Source organism: Chelonia mydas, chromosome 3 (assembly GCF_015237465.2).
Source record: "Chelonia mydas isolate rCheMyd1 chromosome 3, rCheMyd1.pri.v2, whole genome shotgun sequence".
NCBI lineage: Eukaryota > Metazoa > Chordata > Testudines > Cheloniidae > Chelonia > Chelonia mydas.
This window is the reverse complement of record NC_057851.1, coordinates 165,779,364-165,797,462: the sequence shown is the minus strand read 5'-3', so window position 1 is coordinate 165,797,462 and position 18,099 is coordinate 165,779,364. Positions and strand designations below refer to the sequence as shown.

The 18,099-nt window shown below is 41.1% G+C and overlaps 1 protein-coding gene across 3 annotated transcripts in view; it reads right to left on the bottom strand.

The window, feature by feature from the left end:
• Positions 1 to 18,099, bottom strand: part of MTA3 (metastasis associated 1 family member 3) — a 198,041-nt gene that overhangs the window by 116,912 nt on the left and 63,030 nt on the right. The gene's annotated exons all lie outside the window — the stretch shown is intronic.

Sequence of the window (18,099 nt, the reverse complement as noted above, 5' to 3'; positions counted from 1 at the left end):
TAGATTACTTATGTATCATCATTACAAACTGTTAACATTTTTAAAAATATCTTTCACAGTGTTTAACTGACCACCACATCCTGGAAAATGCAACAGTATGGAAGTGTGAGAAAAGGATATAAAATATACTGATATGTGGTACGCCTCTCCATGAAGTGAAAATCATGTCACACTCTGGGTTTCCATCCCAAAAAATCCAGCTTTGCAATACATATGCCTCTCACTTCAATGAAAGGGAACAAAACTCTATAGCTGTAAGTACAAAATGCTGCTTTATATGTTGGCAAAGGTATGTAACCGCAATATTTCTAAGCTTCATGCCATCTGTGATTGTAATAGTCACAAGTAGGAAATGAGAAATGGGACACATATGTACAAACGTACACAATGTAAAAAAAGTGCTAATACAACGATTACATTCAGAAAATGTAGAAGGGTAAGCTTTTCAACAGCAATGTTACCTCTGCCAAACTGCACATATGAACTCCTTTCCATTCCTGATTTTCTGGTAAGAAGGTAGTACGTTAAGCCAAACATTTATATCAGAAAATGAGGAAATGAAAATTAAACATACATGAAGGCAGGCAAAGTTAGCTTTGCTGCAGAAATCTTTCAAAAACTGCAGAGATAAAAATTCCATTCACTGAACTAACTGGAATAGGAGAGGCCTTCAGCACACAACAAATAAATAGAAAACTTTGTAGAACCTTCAAAATAGTCCAGACCAGCTTCACCCGTTACGACCCAGCATTACTCATTCTTTAACAAAAACCTCTGCTAGACCATGGAGATGACCCACAGGGCTCTGGCAACTTTCACGTTTTCCATATATGGCATGGTTTCCCAAATATCCTGTTCTCTTTAATTATTTTGTTTTATACATTCTGGTGTGCAAAATGCTGTGGAAAAATATGCATTCTGGGGCATCATAAGAGAGCAGAGCTCATAAGTGCAACCTCTATTTTTTTTCTTTGCAATTCATCTTAAGCCTACAACAATGGCATGCAAGCTGGAAAAGAGCTAACAGAACCCATTAAAGACTTAACTATCCTGATAAACTTGATTTTAAAGTACTACCAGCCCTTTGGCACTGCAAGAGCATAGCAGAGTGAGAGAGCAGTGTAGTAGAGTCCCCATAAAGGAAAATGGATACCTAAATAAATGGACAAATTAGAGCAACACATAAGTCCTGTGAAATCACAGATTAGTATTGTTGCAGATATTAAGAACGACTGAAAAGTGAAGGCAAAGGTTATACAATTTACATACCGGAGGACAGAGAGGATGAAAGTGCACCACAGGGTTTTTGAGAAATGGCTGCCAGGAGAATTTGGAGTTAATGTGGAAGATTCCCCCTTGTACGTAGCTGGAACATATTGCATAGTAATCAGGAGACTTAAACTCAGTATGGAAAGAGGAGGGATGAACTGTGGTTTTACTCTTGATGAACTTATGAGAAGAATCATGCCATTTTCAGATAGATATGAATTTTTTAAAAGGTCATTGAATGGATGCATGCACCCACCCAACATACCATAAACGTAATGTAACTAAAGTATATGCTTTTAATTTTAAACTTTGAATAATCTGAGAACTGCAGAATAACCCAATAAAAATACAACACTGGGGATTAAGTCCTGGGTCCATTCGAGTCAGTGGCGAAACTCCCATTGACTTTAGTGGAGCCCAGGACTTCACCCCAGGTTCCTCTGTGGTAGAATATGATTAAGGGTTACTACCCTTACACTGTATTGTGTATCTTTAAATTTGGCAGACCCTATGAAGGGTAAAATTGAATTCATATATTTGTTAACAGCTTTTACCTTAGAGACTTTTTAATTTGTTTTAACTGGAAGGTACACAGGTTGAACAGGACTACCTGGTCAAAGCTTGATGGTATACCCTTACATTATTAAGGCTATGTCTACACTGGCAACTGAATGACAAAACTTGTGTCTTTCAGAGGTGTTAAAAAAAAAAAAAACACCACACCCCCCACCAGCCAACAACAAGTGCAGGTGTGAACAGCTCTTTGTGGGCAGGAGCGCTCTCCTGCCGACAACGCTGATGCCGCTTGTTGGGGATGGAAGTTTGTCGTCAGCAGGAGAGCCTACAAACAGCAGCAACACAGCCATGTCACTAAAAGCTGGGTACTGTAGATGTAGCCTAAAACTGGAGATTTCTGGACATAAAAGGAATTCTAGACTTTATATTGTAGGAGGCATTTGTTCTAAATTCTCACAAGGGCAGTGTACTAAAGGTACTAAAGATTCTGCACTCAGGACTATATTGTGCCAGGCTCATTCTGAAAACTAGTTTGCTGGATTATATTAATATAGGTTATAAATATGACTGGTGCCTGAATTATTTTCCCCTTAGTCATGATTCAGTGCCTTATTTCTAGTGTTTCTCTTTATCGTGTACAAATTATTTTTTTAAATGAGAAGTTAAGATCTGTTTTTCTGTTGGTCACTTTAGACAAACAGATGAAAAACTAACTGCAACCATAATACCAACTTTCAAATAGAAGAGTACAAAAAGAAAGGAATGAAGATCAAATGCAGTTGAAGCCTGGATTCCAGTAAGATAAATTAAAGGAAATTAAATAATGCAGTTACTCAACATTAACTCTTTATACCTCACCTTAGACTGATACAACTGAGTATCTCCATGGGAAATTAATTCAGGGCCTGATCTAAAGCCCTTGAGTGAAACAGAGACCTAACGCCTAAATTCAGCAAGATACTTAAGCATGTTCCTATCTTTAAGTACTGAAATCTACTCACATGCTTAAAGTTCAGCACATAGGTAAATACTCCACTGAACTGGGGTCTTAGTTTCTCTGTGCCTCAGCTCCCCATTCTTCCCTGACTTAGAGGGGAATTGTGAGAATAAAGTGCTCTGATTCTATTATTGTGAGGGCAAAAAAAAAAGTCAAAGTGAAATACAGACTCTGATTTCATTGTAAATTTGTTAACAGATACTTCCCTCTGATCAAAGGTATCAAAAGTGTCAGGCAGCATACTTAGGGTGACCAGATTCCTGATTTTATAGAGACAGTCCCAATTTGGGGGGGGGTTTCTTATATAGGCTCCTATTACCCCCCACCCCCATCCCAATTTTTTTACACTTGCTATCTGGTCACCCTAAGCATACTGCTTTCAACGAATCCTAAATTTCTTTCTTGAATGCCGTTTTAATCTGCCACACAACACCCTGGAAAACAGGTAGCTGTATGTCTGTTGCCAGCTCATGAACCTTGCTCTCATATTTGTTGTTGGACTGATTGTCCGCAGGCCTTGTTTTTAGTTATTTATTTTACCGAAAATATAAAGTATAATATAAAATATAAATATATCTTTCATCTCTCTCAGTTGTCTGGCTAGAAATGAAGATAGAAAAAGATCCCAGGTACTAAACTGCACTATCTAGAATAAAGTCTCACCTTTCTGCTATGGTCTGATGAATAATTCATTTAATAATGCAACTTCCAGTCTTACTTTAAAAGAGGTAACATGCCTATTTTCTCTCTCTTTATTAAAAAATTAACTATACAAGGCAGTGGTGATTATGAAATATTATACAACTACTTTTCTAAAATAACTAAGAGCGTACGTGTGTGTGTGTTCATGTGCATCCATTACACAATTCTGAAAGTAGCGTATGAATGTCTCTTACACTAGTACCCAATGACAAGGAAAGCCCCACATGAGGGTTGGCGCAAATGCATCTTTCAGATTAAATTTGCATGTCGTTCTACTGGTACGTAAGGTATTCAACCAGTACTCTGCATAAACCACACTAATATGGTGATCCTTTGTTGGCTTTAATGGCTGGAGCTTAGAACTTTTTTCATTATAAAGAATCTGGAGACAGGATGTGCCTTTCCACTTTATTTGCTTCTGTGATTAAACTACCGAAAGTATAAACCAGAAATTGCCCAGAATTTAAAGGTTTTACATTTGACTCTACAAAAAAATAAAATTGTGTTATGTGCAAATAACTCCTAAGGAGGGGGAAGGGCAGAAGAAGGGGAATGTAGTACGTTTATCACTTAATTGCAGAATAATCCCTATCCTTAACTAACATAATAAAGATGGGTCTCTTCCAGGTGTAAGAGTACAAACAGCAGTTATTCAGTTAGTATATAAATGAGATTTTCATTTACATAAACCCTAAATTAAAGGTGCGTATATGAATGGAATGCATCTGAATTAAGCCAACCAGTCAGTAAAAGCTGTCATTTGACACAAATACAGCACTTGCTTACAGCGAGTCAGATATCTTTATATTGCTGCTGAAACCTATCTAGTCTGATCACTGTCTACACACTCTACGGCTCTAGTCATAAAGGTTACGATTCCTAATAATCCTTCCCTCAAAAAAAATTGCCTAGGAATTAAAACCGCCCCATTCCCAACAGCCTAATTAACTGCATTAGTATGTGAATCTTGGAATTCTGAAAATGCACCAACTGCTGATAATATTTATAAAAAAAAAAAAAAAGTAAAGCCATGGGAGAGAATTTAAAATAGGTAGGTTTTTTTTTTTTATAAGTAGCAAATACTCAGCTTTAATCATCATTTTCCGAATTCCTAGAAAAAAATTATTTTCATGCTCTAGTTGAAATAGTTACTCCACCTGAGCGATAAGAGTTTTAATCTGCCAATAGGGCTTAGAATGGTGTGAGCTGTAAAGATGTGGTCTTGACCAATGCCTCCACCATGCTGCCTCAAGTAGGGCAGAACGTCAGAGCACAACCCCTTCTGATCCCAAGAACCTGCAGAGTCCGATCACCGTTGTGCATCCAAGAAGGAGCGTCCACAAAAGCAGGGAAAAGAGGAGCGCAACACTCTAGGGATAGCACTTTCCCCACCTTATCTTCACCACAAGATCCCTACCTAGTTACGGGCCCCACTGCTCACAGAATCCAAAACAATGATCGGTGCACCCTACTTTTACATTGACCTTTAAAGGCATTCCCAGAGTTTAAGGCAGAGCCTTATCTTAGATGTAGGTATTGCAAATACTGACAAGTATGCAGGCACAACATGGAGTCTGACATTTCACCCTTAACTCTGAATTTCCTTGCTGTTCTCTTTTAACGTTTGTGAAAGAACTTGAACAGTTTGACTTGCACTGTGGGTTTCCACTCCCACCATTTAGTTTGTATTTTTATGTTTTAATATTTGTAGGTTTGTACTGTATAGAGGTTTTAAAGCAACAGTACCCCAAGTGAAAATCTTCTCATTTCTAGACTTAGTATTAAAATGTTTTTTTGGTGCTTTTGTTTTTAGATACTTACCTAAACTAGTCACTGTTAAGGCAAATCACATTAAGAACATTTTTAATAAACAGGGTTGCCTAAATTCAAGTTCAACTTGTATTTATTTCTTTTTCCTCAACTGGGCTTTTTAAGGTTTTCTCTATATTCAAATTAGAATTTGTAAAACTGTAATGGATTTAACATAATACTTGAAATGAAAAAGCATGACGTGGTAGGGCATTTCAGGGAAAGTGTCATGAAAAGATGCATATCAACCTTCCCTACAGAAAGCAGTTACTCAGTATATTAACTAGTCATTTTTGAAAGTTTAATACCACAAGCTATGGAAATGTTTTCTCTTTAAAATATTTGAGAGAGAGAGGAGAGAGAGAATGAATATGTATGTATTAAGGCCCTGATCCTGCAAAGGCTTAAGCACATGCTTAACTTTTCAGAGGTGAATAGTCTCACTGACTATGGGTCTATGAAGCCAATGGGACTACTCCCTTAAATAAATTAAAGGCATAAATCAACATGACAATTTTTTCTGTAAAATGAAGCAGATTTTGAATTATTCAGGTGTAAAAATATATCTCATTCACATCTGGTAATCTGTTTTTCCACAGCTATACAGTAGCTTACAAAAAAAATTAAACATCAGAAAACTGTCAAAGAAACAAACAAGCAAACAGAAAACAACTTACAATGAGCCCATCTATGCAGTTATTGGAGTAGAAAAATATATGGAAGTTAATTAAGCTCTGAGCTGTGGTTTGAAAGCCAGCTAGTGAATGTTCACTGCAGTACATTACTTTGTAGAGTAAGTATGTAACAATTTGACCATACAATCATTATCAAGCTCAGAAGACTGTCTAAACCCTGAGTGTGTTCATGCCTGTAAATTAATCTCAGACAGGACTCCAGCCATTATTAATGAAGAGATCTTTCCAACCATAATGATCTACAGCCTTCTACACCAATGAATCAATGAAGGCCGTTAGTCTTACACTGTGGCCAGCTGGCAGAAAGAGAAGCAATATATTTTAACCATTTCCTTTGTTTAAGTAGTTGGGGCTATGAACATCATCCATAGAAACAAGAGAGCTCATGGCAAAAATCTCCTTTAGCAGCTAAATAAAGTGTGAAATCTGGTCTCCCTTGATGTCAATTGTAAAACTCCCACTGATTTCACCCAAATGTATTAAAAAAATCTTGATGGAAGACTTGTTGCTAAAAACCAGTTCAGGTCAGTAGATAATACTATTGCATAAACTCTCAAATCCTGCGATTTAACTGTTTAAAAGTTTTAGTACCACGGACACCTGCATGCCCCCTTATATTTAGGCATTTGGCTGGTAGTCAGGAAGTTGTCAGCTGGTCTAAGAATTAAAAGCTCCAATTCAGAGATGTACTTAGGCACGTTTGTAAATTTAAGCACACAAATAGTACCATTAAGTCAGTGGAACTATTCAACTACACAAACTTACAAACGTACTTAAGTTACTTTAATGAGACGGTTACAAATATCCAAAAAGAGGGGGTCAAAACAGGAAGGCAAAGTCAAGAATGCATTATTATTATTTTGTCTTATGTTGTTTCTTACACCAAGGATCTCAAAGTGCTTTGCAAACAGTACAAACACACCTAAGTCAACGATCTAATGCACAGTATATTCTTGACTATCTATTTTTCCTGGTTCACGGTGCAATCTTGGACACCTACTATTTCGTCAATGCTGAATTCAGACAAATAGAACATATTTGTTGGTAGGTTTACAAAACATACCTATTGTTTTTTATTCTCTACAGATTACTTATTCTATTAATGGGCTCAATACTCATACTCTGCCAATGTCAGAACGCAACCAATTGGCATGATTATTGACTCCAATTTATAAAAATGGGTAGAGTTAAAGGGAGCTATATTTTTTATTGATTTGAATTCTAATCTGTACATATATGTTTCACTATAACTAAGCTTGACAGAAATCAATTATTTTTTTTTATAATTTTGATAGATAGTATTGGTGTTTATTTTTAAGCTTTTTTATTTTCACAGTTGTGTAATTATTTTGTGGGATCAATTATTTACTGACAGCAGACACGGACATTCAAAAAGTTAACCCTTTATTGGACAATGTTAAAACACATTGTCAACATCACATGTCAAAATATACAAAATAAATATCCTGAAATCAAATCAAATAAGTTCTCAAGCTCCATTTTTCTTACTTTGCCTATCTGTGAATTTTGATTATCAATGGAAATATATTTTCAGTTTGTGCATGCATGGCAAAATAGACGTTTACCTATAAAAATCTAATCTTTACAAGCCTAACTATAACAGCACTTATTAACTATATTATCTATCTTCGGATCTACCTCTAAGGATTCTGTATTTTTTCTGTATTTCTTTTAACACTTTAAAAATGTTTAATATACAATAATACAAAGGACCAAAATTAAATTAGGAGTAAGTACACTGAAATCAATGGAAATACACTGGAATCAAAAAACTGATGTGAAAGGAGAATTAAACCCAAACCTTTAAATACTGGGTGACATAACTCTTCCAACTCTCTGTCTAACTGGGGTACTTTTCAAATTAACTTAGCAATGGTGCTCCTAACAGGCAGGCTTGGATTAACCAATATGCACTCAGTGCCCCCCCCAACCTCCAGTCGGGGGGGGGGGGGGGGGGGAGGGGAGGGAGAATGAGTGGCACTGCAACCCTGCACACCAGAACAGAATGCCACTCACTCAAGTTTGGGGGCGAGGGGGGGGGTCAATTTCTATACTGCACAGGGCCCCAAAATTCTTTAATCTTAGCCTGCTAATATGAGACACAATAAAATTACGAATTGTGAAATCAAATAATCTAATTTTTTATTTGCCTCCAAGCAACTCAAAACTGAGCTTTACATTTACATGGGCCAGGCTCAAACCAAAACCTTAAGTCCAGGGGTTCTCAAACTTCACTGCAGTGCGACCCCCTTCTGACAACAAAAATTGCTATTACCCCAGGAAGGGGACCAAAGCCTGAGCCTGCCCGAGCCCTGCCGCCCTGGGCTGGAGGAAAAAAGCCAAAGCCCTACCACTCCCAGTAGGGGGGGATGAGGGAGGACACAAAGTTGAATCCCAAGGGCTTCAGCGCCGGACAGGGAACCTGTAACCTGAGCCCCACCACCCAGGAACTCTAACGCCTGCCCTGGCAACCCTATTGAAAAGGAGTCGCAACCCACTTTGGAGTTCCGACTCACAGTTTGAGAACCTCTGCTTTAATCCAAGCAACTTTCATGGTGTTCAGAATCTGAAAAGACATTCACAGCTGAACTTCATACTTGTCTTCTTAGCCGTATAAACTGCCCAACCGAAAACCCTGGATTCACAATACTCCCAAACATTAGCAGGTTTGAATCCAAGTTTTGCAGATCAGGCCTAATCTGTCAGTCCATTAAAAAATTAATATTGTTCTCAGACTTGAACATGTGACATGGAATATGAGGCGGGGTTTCTCCCAAATATCCTCTTCTCTTCTGGAGAAGAGACAAGTTTTATTGTTTTAAAAAAATTTACTTGGAAAAAAGTTTTTTCAACAGCCGAAACAAGCAGTAGTTAGAACCTTCCCAATCTCCGTCTTCCTTTCTAATCATTCAGCTGTTACAGCTGCATCAATTTAAAAAAGGGCTGCCCTCAAGGAAACCAGTAGTGAAAGTGAAACTGCCTGTGCAAAATGTACTACTTACTTGGAATATTTTCCAATCCTTTCTTTCTTTGAATATTTTCAGAAGTACAAGGGAGATTGCTGGCTTTTACACTGGGGCTTTAGATGCTTTTATTATTTTGCTCCTCAAAAAAAATGAAGCTCCAAAGCGTATCTCTCTCCTAATGAACACATTTTCTCATTGATACAGATAATGATGAACTGGCCAAGGTCTTTAATGTCTGTTATTCAGTAGTTAATTAGACCAGAGTAGACCAGGTTCCTATCGTCGGATGGGCTTCTTGACCACATCTCCGTGGCTTAGTCTAATTATATTCCATCTCTGTTTGGTTCTGTGGCCTGAGGGCGAGATCCTCACCTTCCCTTCCCCTCCCCTTGACAAGCCCTGGCTAAAAGAGCCAGAGAGGAATACAGGGGTTCTAAAAGTCCCAGACTTCAAGCTTGAGGAAGAGCAGGCACTGTGGAAACTCCTTGCACAGGAGACATGCCGATGCCTATGGAAGAGATTCCAGGCACACTGCAGCCCATACAGAGATGCCAGGTGTCCGGTTTTCGACTGGACCACCCAGTTGAAAAGGGACCATGGCTACTCCAGTCAGCACAGCTGACCGGCCTATTAAAAATCCAGTTGGCAGCGCAGTGGAGCAGGCAGGCTCCCTGCCTGGCTCTGTGTGGCTCCTGGGAAGCAGCTGGTGTGTCCGGCTCCTAGGTGGAGGGGCAGCCAGGGAGGCTCCATATGCTGCCCCCGCCCGCAGGCGCCGCCTCCCACACCAGCTCCGCAGCTTCCATTTTCTGGGAACTGTGGCCAGTGAAAGCAACAGAGATGGCGCCTGCGGGCAAGGACAGCACTTGGAGCCCCCAGGCCACCCCTCCACCTAGGAGCCGGAGGGACATGTTGCCGCTTCCCAGAAGCTGCGCGAGGTCAGCGCCGTCTGGAGCCCACACCCCTCACTGCTTCCCGCACCCCAACCCCGTGCCCCAGCCCGCACCGTGAAACCTTCATTTCTGGCCCCAGCCCGGAGCCCCCTCCTGCATCCCAAACCCCTCATCCCTGGCCCCACCCCAGAGCCCACACCCCCTCCCACACTCCAAACCTCTGCCTCAGCCTGGAACCCCCCCAGCCCCACTCCCCAGCCCAGTGCCCCCTCCTGCTCCCAAAACCCCTCATCCCCAGCCCCACCCCAAACCCTGCATCCCCAGCTGGAGCCCTCACCCGCTCCTGTACTCCAAACCTCTGCCCCAGCCTGGTGAAAATGAGTGCACGATGGAGAAAGGGGGTTTGGAGTGAATGGGGGTGAGGCCCCAGAGAAGGGGCAGGGCCTTAGGGCAGGGGTGTTCGGTTTTCTCCAATTAGAAAGTTGGCAACCCTAAGGCCATAAAGCAGCCCTGGAAAACTGAAATAACTTAGGTAAGCTCACAAGATGGTTTACGTGATACCAGGGGCATCTCCAGCCCCTGAGCATTCCAGGATTAGTAAACTGTACAGCTGGCTTAAAGCCACCTCAAACTCCCTCATCCTGAGCCATGAGTTGAGTGCCACACCTCTTAGGTGCAGTACAGAATTTCACAGAGGGCTTGTCTACATTTAAAAACACTACAGCTGCACCACTTCAGCGTAGACACCACCTATGCTGACAGGAGAATCCCTCCCATCAGCATAGTTATCCACCTCCCCAAGAGGCAGTAGCTAGGTCAACAGAAGAATTCTTCCATCAATCTAGCACTTTCTAAACAGGGATTTAGATCAGTTTAACTACATATCTCAGGGTGTGGATTTTTCTAATGTAGACCTAATTTTCTAATGTAGGTTAGGTCCAAGTCTTTAGGTGAGACATAGAAATTGTTCAATTATGGCAATTACAATATTAACTCAGTCACACGGTGCATAGGTTGTATTTTTGATTATTGGTTAGAGATATACACACTGAATGCACTGTGGGGAAGTTAATGTTGCCAATTTAATCCTAATCTTGGCATTTTGTAATTCTTATGCATTTTAACTTTATAGTCCATAACCCAAGCTTTTGCGTAAAGGTAAATGAGAATGACTAAATTCAAGAGGCAGTGGCTGGAAGAGCACATCATCATGCTCCATTTATGTAACTGCCGGTCAGTTTTTTTTTTTTAAACAGACTCAATAGAATCTCTTAAAACTCAAGTGGCAGATGTGGAAAACTGATAATTAATGAAGAATCAAATTGTGAAAAATCTGAATTCTGTCCCATAGCCTGCTAGCACAACCAAAATCAGTGATTTAAATCAGTTTGATTTAAATCAATCCATCCTGTTCAAATATATTTATATTTGTGGTTTTGCTCCCTGACTCTCCATCATTGCAAAAATAAGTACTCTGCCAACCAACTTCTAACATCCGGACAGAGGGAAAAAAATGGTCAGTTCTCAAACTGTGGGGCCCACCTCCCTGGGGAGGCTTGGGCATGCGCCAAGAGAGGCACCATTTACACTTTTTTTTTCCTGGCAGCCCAGGGTTTCTGTCTGAGCTGTAGCCAGTGTTGCAGCTGCCACTATTGGTAGCATCAGCAGCTAGGAATGGACTGCAGTTCTGACCTCCCCAACAGGGGCTGCTCCAGGGCTTGCCAGCTCCTGCAGAGAGAAGCTGCTCCCTGCCTGTGCAGAGCAGGAATGCTGCAGCCCGAGTGGGCAGGTGGAGCAGTGGGAAGGTGAGGGGGGGAAGAAAATACAAAGGTGAGCTAAGTGTGGAGACAAAGGGCAGAGATCCAGGATAATATGTGCCTCTCCCTCTCCAGGCAACAGCACTCTCCCCCCTGCACAGCTTAGGGCAGGGCAGGGTCTCAGGCAGACAAGAATAGCCTGCTGGGGAGGAAGCAGAGCTGAGGACAAGGATATCGACAGCATACTGGGAAGGGAGAGAGTAACACAGGGAACTGAGCCCAGTGCAGGTATCAAGGCCCATGGGAAGGAGTTGGGCAAAGGTGGTGTGCAGAGAGGGATTTGGGAAGATAAAGCAGGGCAGGGGGCAGTGCCAGGGAGGGTGCACAGGAGAATGGACAGGGAAAGGTGTTGAGGGAAAGGTTTTTCCCATCACTGAGAAGTAAAAAGGAGGAGGGACCTCCCACGTGTTGATTTGTTGTATATTTCAGATTGATGATAGCACTTCAACTGTATTACTCATATTCTTGCAACTTCTCTGATTCTCGAGCATAACCCTAAATTATGACCTCTGTCCTGGAGCTATGCAAGAGCCTTTCCTTTCCATCCTAGCCTGCCTCCTCAAAGTTCCAAACAGACGTGGATCCTGAAGTGCACCACAGGCTAGAGCAGCCAGTCTTTTATACAGTGCCATTACACCTTTATTGTCGCTGCTCCCAAGAGATGCTGATTGTCACATTAGAATTTTTCATATTTTATTTGTATTTTTTTAGATAGATACAGAGGGGTAGAATCCATTTGCAGTATCATTCTAATTGGGCTCTGCCACTGACTCCGTAGCCCTGAGGGAAGTCACTTAACCTCTCAGGTGCCTTACTTTCCCCATCTGTAAAATGGGGATAACACCACCAATGTGAAGATTAATGCAATCATGTTTATAAATTGCTTTGAATGCAAGGAGTGTCTCATTATTCAACAATTTAAGCAAAATAAATGATAATGTTGATCTCTCTAGCACAAACCAGCCGTTCGTTTAAAACGTACTGCTTTTCTAAAGCTGCAGCTTTAGGAACCTTGCAGTCATGCATTAACAAAAAGTTGTTGACTTTAGGATAAATAAGAACCCAAACTCCTAAGAACTGATAAACGTCAGCAAATATATATAATTTTATAAATATACAATACCTTGATTGGGGGGGGATAAAGAGCAGGGCCCGCAAACATATTTCTGCAGCAACTCCCTCTTTGGGATCATATAGGAACAGTTGTGGGAAGCTCAGAAAAGTAACAGAGGCATGGCCAACAGGTCAGCAAATTGCGCAGGCAGACTAGCCCCACACACCAAAAGCAAACCATATCAGGCATAACCTCTGCTAAAGACCATGGGCTGTACAAAGAACAGTCCAGATATGCAAGCACCTGACACCTTGCTTCTGGGTTGGGGGAAAGAGGATATGGTCTGTTCCAACCCTGATATTCTGTTCTCTAGAAGAATAGTACAGAGGTTGGAAGGGACCTCAGGAGGTCATCTAGTCCAACCCCCTGCTCAAAGCAGGACCAATCCCCAATTTTTGCCCCAGATCCCTAAATGGCCCCCTCAAGGATTGAACTCACAACCCTGGGTTTAGCAGGCTAATGCTCAAACCATTGAGCTATCCCTCCCCCCCGTTCTGTCCTAAGCCTTTTTATTTTGGCTTTGGGTGAGGAAGCACCTACATTTTATGTTCTTTAGGAAATATAAAAATATTAGCTTGGTAATGGAACAACATACTGCACAGCGTGCAGTTATAAGTAAACAGAGGCTCTTTGTGGATGCTAGAGCCACTCAGCCATTTGTCTCCTCCTACTCAAGGTTTCTATGCATCTCCCTACAAATGCACTCCCTATTGGCTGCTACCGCATACTTCTCATCTGAATACTATTAGTGTTGTCATCAAACAACTTTCCATTAGCCCAGAAATAAGGCCAGAAAATTAGCTCACTGATGCACTGTGCTGCTTCCCAGGAAATGAGTTTAGATTTTAAAAAGTCAGTCTCTTGGACCCAGACCGGAGTGAGTTGGGAGCACTGAATGTGACGCTCAGCTCTGGGGGGGGAAGGGAGGGTCTGCCTCACGCTGATACCGCAGCAACCCCTGCTGACAAAAATGGATAGCAGCTTCACTCCAAAGCAGGCTTAGTTCACATCCTAAATTTTAAGATGCTGTTGAAAGAAAGGCTTAATTGAGGCCTAGTCAAGATCCAAAGTAACACTAGTTTAACTAAAGGTGTTATTTCAAATGGATTTAGCTAAACCAGTGCAAAAAATCAGTGTGGGCACTTTTAATCAGACTTAAACCTGGTTTATATTAGTTTAGCTTAATTCAGCAAGGAACTGACTTAAGCTAAATTGATATTGTTCTTTTTAAAAAAATGTGTGCGCGTTATTATTGTTGCAAAAAAAATCAAGGAAAAATAAGAATTAAGGTTGCCTTTTCAGTCTTAATTCAGCCCTCTTGTGTGTCTCCTTTATGATTAGTCTTTAATGACATGATTACATATTTTTTCCACAGACTACGTATTTATTCTATAAGGCTCCAACCTCATTTAGTACACAGAATGGACAGTGCTCTCAATGAGCAGCTATTCACTGTTTTGTTTTCCCCTTGTCCAATGAGTGGCACAGGCTTTATTTACTGCACACTATTCAAACTTCGCTCTGAATACAGAATTATTTCCTCATGAGCTTTTCTATGGCACTCATCACTTATAGATGAGTGCTTCATAAGTATTCATGCATGTATTTTAACAACACTCCTTTGAGATGAGGGACCCATATTATCACCATTTTACAGACTGGCAACTCAGGCACGGTGAGATTATGGTCAAAAGTATCCACTAACTCTGGGAGTTCAATTTGGGACATCCAGAACTTGATTTTTCGCCACAGTATTTAGCGTTATATCACATTCTGTACGATCAAATAACAGTCCCCAACTTCAGTTGCAGCTATGAGTGCTCTGAACTTCTGCAAATCAGACCCCAGGCTCTCAAGTCAAGCACCCAGAAAACCAGGAATACATAATTAGTGACAACCTGTGAAAAGTTTGACTAGTTGCTTAACTAGCATTGCATAGGAACTCTGTGGCAGGGAAGAATAGAATCCAGTTCTCCAGGGCACCATTCAACTGTCTTTGCCATAAGACTGTCCCTTCTCTTTCTGCAGTCCCCCGCCTCATTCACTACACAGCTTCCAACGTCTGCAACAAAGGAAGCAGGAGTCCTGTACAGAAACCAGATTTATCCCCACAGCAGGGTCCATCCTGTGCACTGAATGAGGCAGGGGTATTGTGTAAAAAAAAAGTATGGGATCATGTAATGAAAGACTGCATCATACTGCACAGGCACAAGGATACACAGGTACCCTTAATTTTGGCATTTGCCAACATTTCAGTGCTTGACATTGCAACGTTAATGTTTTTTAACATTTTTTTGGTGTATAATTCCTTCGGTTTTTTTTAAAAGGCAAACTGAAAAAAATCAGAAATTCCATCATGTGGCATCGTCTTGACACCCACGAGGTTCATCAGCAGGGGTGGATCCATCATACAGACCTATCCCACTTGAGAGAACAAAGTAGCTGATAGCAGCAATAGGTTATCATGCTTTGTTTGTTTGTAGCAAAGTTGATCCCTGTGGACTAGAAGCTAGAGCACTGGATTGGATCTTGAAGATTTAGTTTGTTATTTAACCATTCAAAATTATATTTGTCCGCCTAATACAGCTGTATAGTTGGTGAACAGAATTTGGGGGGGGAAATTCCTTCGAGATGAGACTAAGAATGAATATTTTTAACCCCAGGAAGAACTGTTTAGAATGTTATGTATACATGAAAATATATTTATAACCAACGTCACAAAGAAACCTTAATGGTCACTACTAGGTGACCATTATGAAACATTTCCCCCCCTTGCTTCAATACTTGCTTATACATACATACTATGTACTTCCCTAACCATACAAGTCTCTAAGCTTTTTTTTAAAAAATTAATGGGTACAAATACATATTTTAAATTCTCACAATGGCACGTCGATGCTCTTTTTTTAAATTTCAGTTTGCAACGATAGATATAAGTAGGGCCCTACCAATTTCAAGGTCATAGGATTTTTAAAATAGTAAATTTCATGATTTCGGCTCCTTAAATCTGAAATTTGACGGTGCTGTAATTGTAGGGGTCCTGACCCAAAAAGGAGCTGTGGGGGAAGTCACAAAGTTACTGTATGGGGAGGTTATAGTATTGCTACCTGTACTTCTGCGCTGCTGCTGGCGGCGGCGCTGCCTTCAGAGCTGGGCAGCTGGAGAGCGGCGGCTGCTGGCCGGGAGCCCAGCTCTGAAGGCAGAGCCGCCGCCAGCAGCAACACAGAAGTAAGGATGGCCTGGTCTGGTATTGCCACCCTTCCTTCTGCACTGCTGCTAGTGGGGCGCTGCCTTCAGAACTGGGCACCCAGCCAACAGTGGCTGCTTTCCAAACACCCAGCTCTGAAGGCAGCGCAGAAGTAAGGGTGACAATACTGTGACCCCCTTGCAATTCCCTTTTGGGTCAGGACCCCCAATTTGAGAAATGCTGGTTTCCCCTGTGAAATCTGTATAGTATAGGGTAAAGGCACACAAAAGACCAGATTTCATGGCCCGTGATGTGTTTTTCATGGCCATGAATTTGGTAGGGCCCTAGCTCTAAGTGCCATACAAAAACCTATCTTAAAAGAACTCTGTTATGGTTGTAAAGTGAAACCATGAAGTTGTCACCTGAACAAGTGCTGTATTGACTGACCATTGGTTAAGTAACACCTTATTGGACAGAAAAGGAATTTGTTAATAAGCGTGGGCTCTAAATTGCATTTTATATTTTCCTTTGATCTGTAACCATATGTTTCCAGTCCTTGTAGGTGCTTCTATCTGGATTTTTATCTTAAGCTTTGTCAAATACACTTCTATTTCATTTTGCTACAGACATGACTAAGGCTTGGTCTACACTACAGATTTATGTGGGTATAACTACATCACATAAATCCACACCCATGAGCGACGCAATTATACCGACCAAACTTCTGGTGTAGACAGTGCTATGTGAACAGGAGGGCTTCTCCTATCGACATAGCTACTGCCTCTTGATGAGGTGGATTACCTACGCTGATGGGAGTAGCTCTCCCGTCGGCGTAGATAGCATCTTCAGTCACTAAGCACTGCAATTGCACCACTGCAGCACTGTATGCGTAAACAAGCCTTAAGCGCTGTGGGCTAAGAAGAGTGCTGAACTGAGGTGAAGCTAGTGAACTGAGGGCACTGCTTCCACAGAGGCAGCAAATCTGCTTTCACTGAGGGTGCCCAGCAGTCAAGGGACTCAAGTGTAACAAAGTGGAGCGTACAGACAGGTTAGAGAGGTCTGTGCCCCATGGCCAGAGCACAACTCTGGGACTAACCATCTCCACTGATTTCACCACAGGTAATCTCTGCTCTGCCCCAAAGACTTATTTAGGGAGCCTAAGGGCTGCGCTGTGCAAACTGCTACCCTGCAGAGGGACAGAACAGGGCTTGCGAAACCTGGAATGGAGCAATGATATTGTCAGCAGCCAGTAGTTTTGGGCAAGTTTCCCCCCAGTGGGCACAGACAAGGTTCTCTCATGCTGTAATAAGTGGTAGTGATTCACCCTGTACCCAGAAGTGTCACAGTTGCTCTCTATTCACATCCTTAGTAAACACTCTCTTTCATCATATGAATCTTTATATAATAAACAAACTATCTGGTTCCCTAGAACCAGGTACATTGCATCATATTCCAGTCATGTTTGCAGCTAGTGTATACTGTTCACAAGCAACACTGAAAGTTTTTCCATGACTACCTTACCTTGTCAAGTAGCTAATAAATAACATAACCAGAATAATAATGCAGTGATCTGCCACTTGCATCTATAATACAATCAGTCTACCTTTCTTGCTGAAAAAAAAAATTCTTCCATTACATAGTTCATTAGACAAACTTTGAACACCACTAGTTTTTAAAACAAACAAAACAAGCAGCACACCGGACAGGAATAAAAGAGCACTTTAACATTCCATTAAGGGTGCAGTCCTGTATTTTATGTGCACTGAGAACTCCCATTGACTTTGTGCTACTGGGATGAATTTCATAAAAGTTCTTCCCTTATTAAGAAACACACACCCAAAATTGTTGGGAAATAATATTTATGTCTTAGCCATTCCTCAAGAAAACTGCTTCCTTTACTACCACTCTAATCAGAACATAAAACTCGGTAACAAAGACTGTTCATAAAATTTCCAAAGCCAATATATGTGCACTAAAAATAGATGGCAAACAGTTCACACCCCTCACATTACCGATCAGCTTTAAATATATACCATACGTAAAATTCATATAAAAACAAAAAATAAAGTTTATGTATAAAAAAAGATTAATACAAATCTTAAAAATTCCAACTACA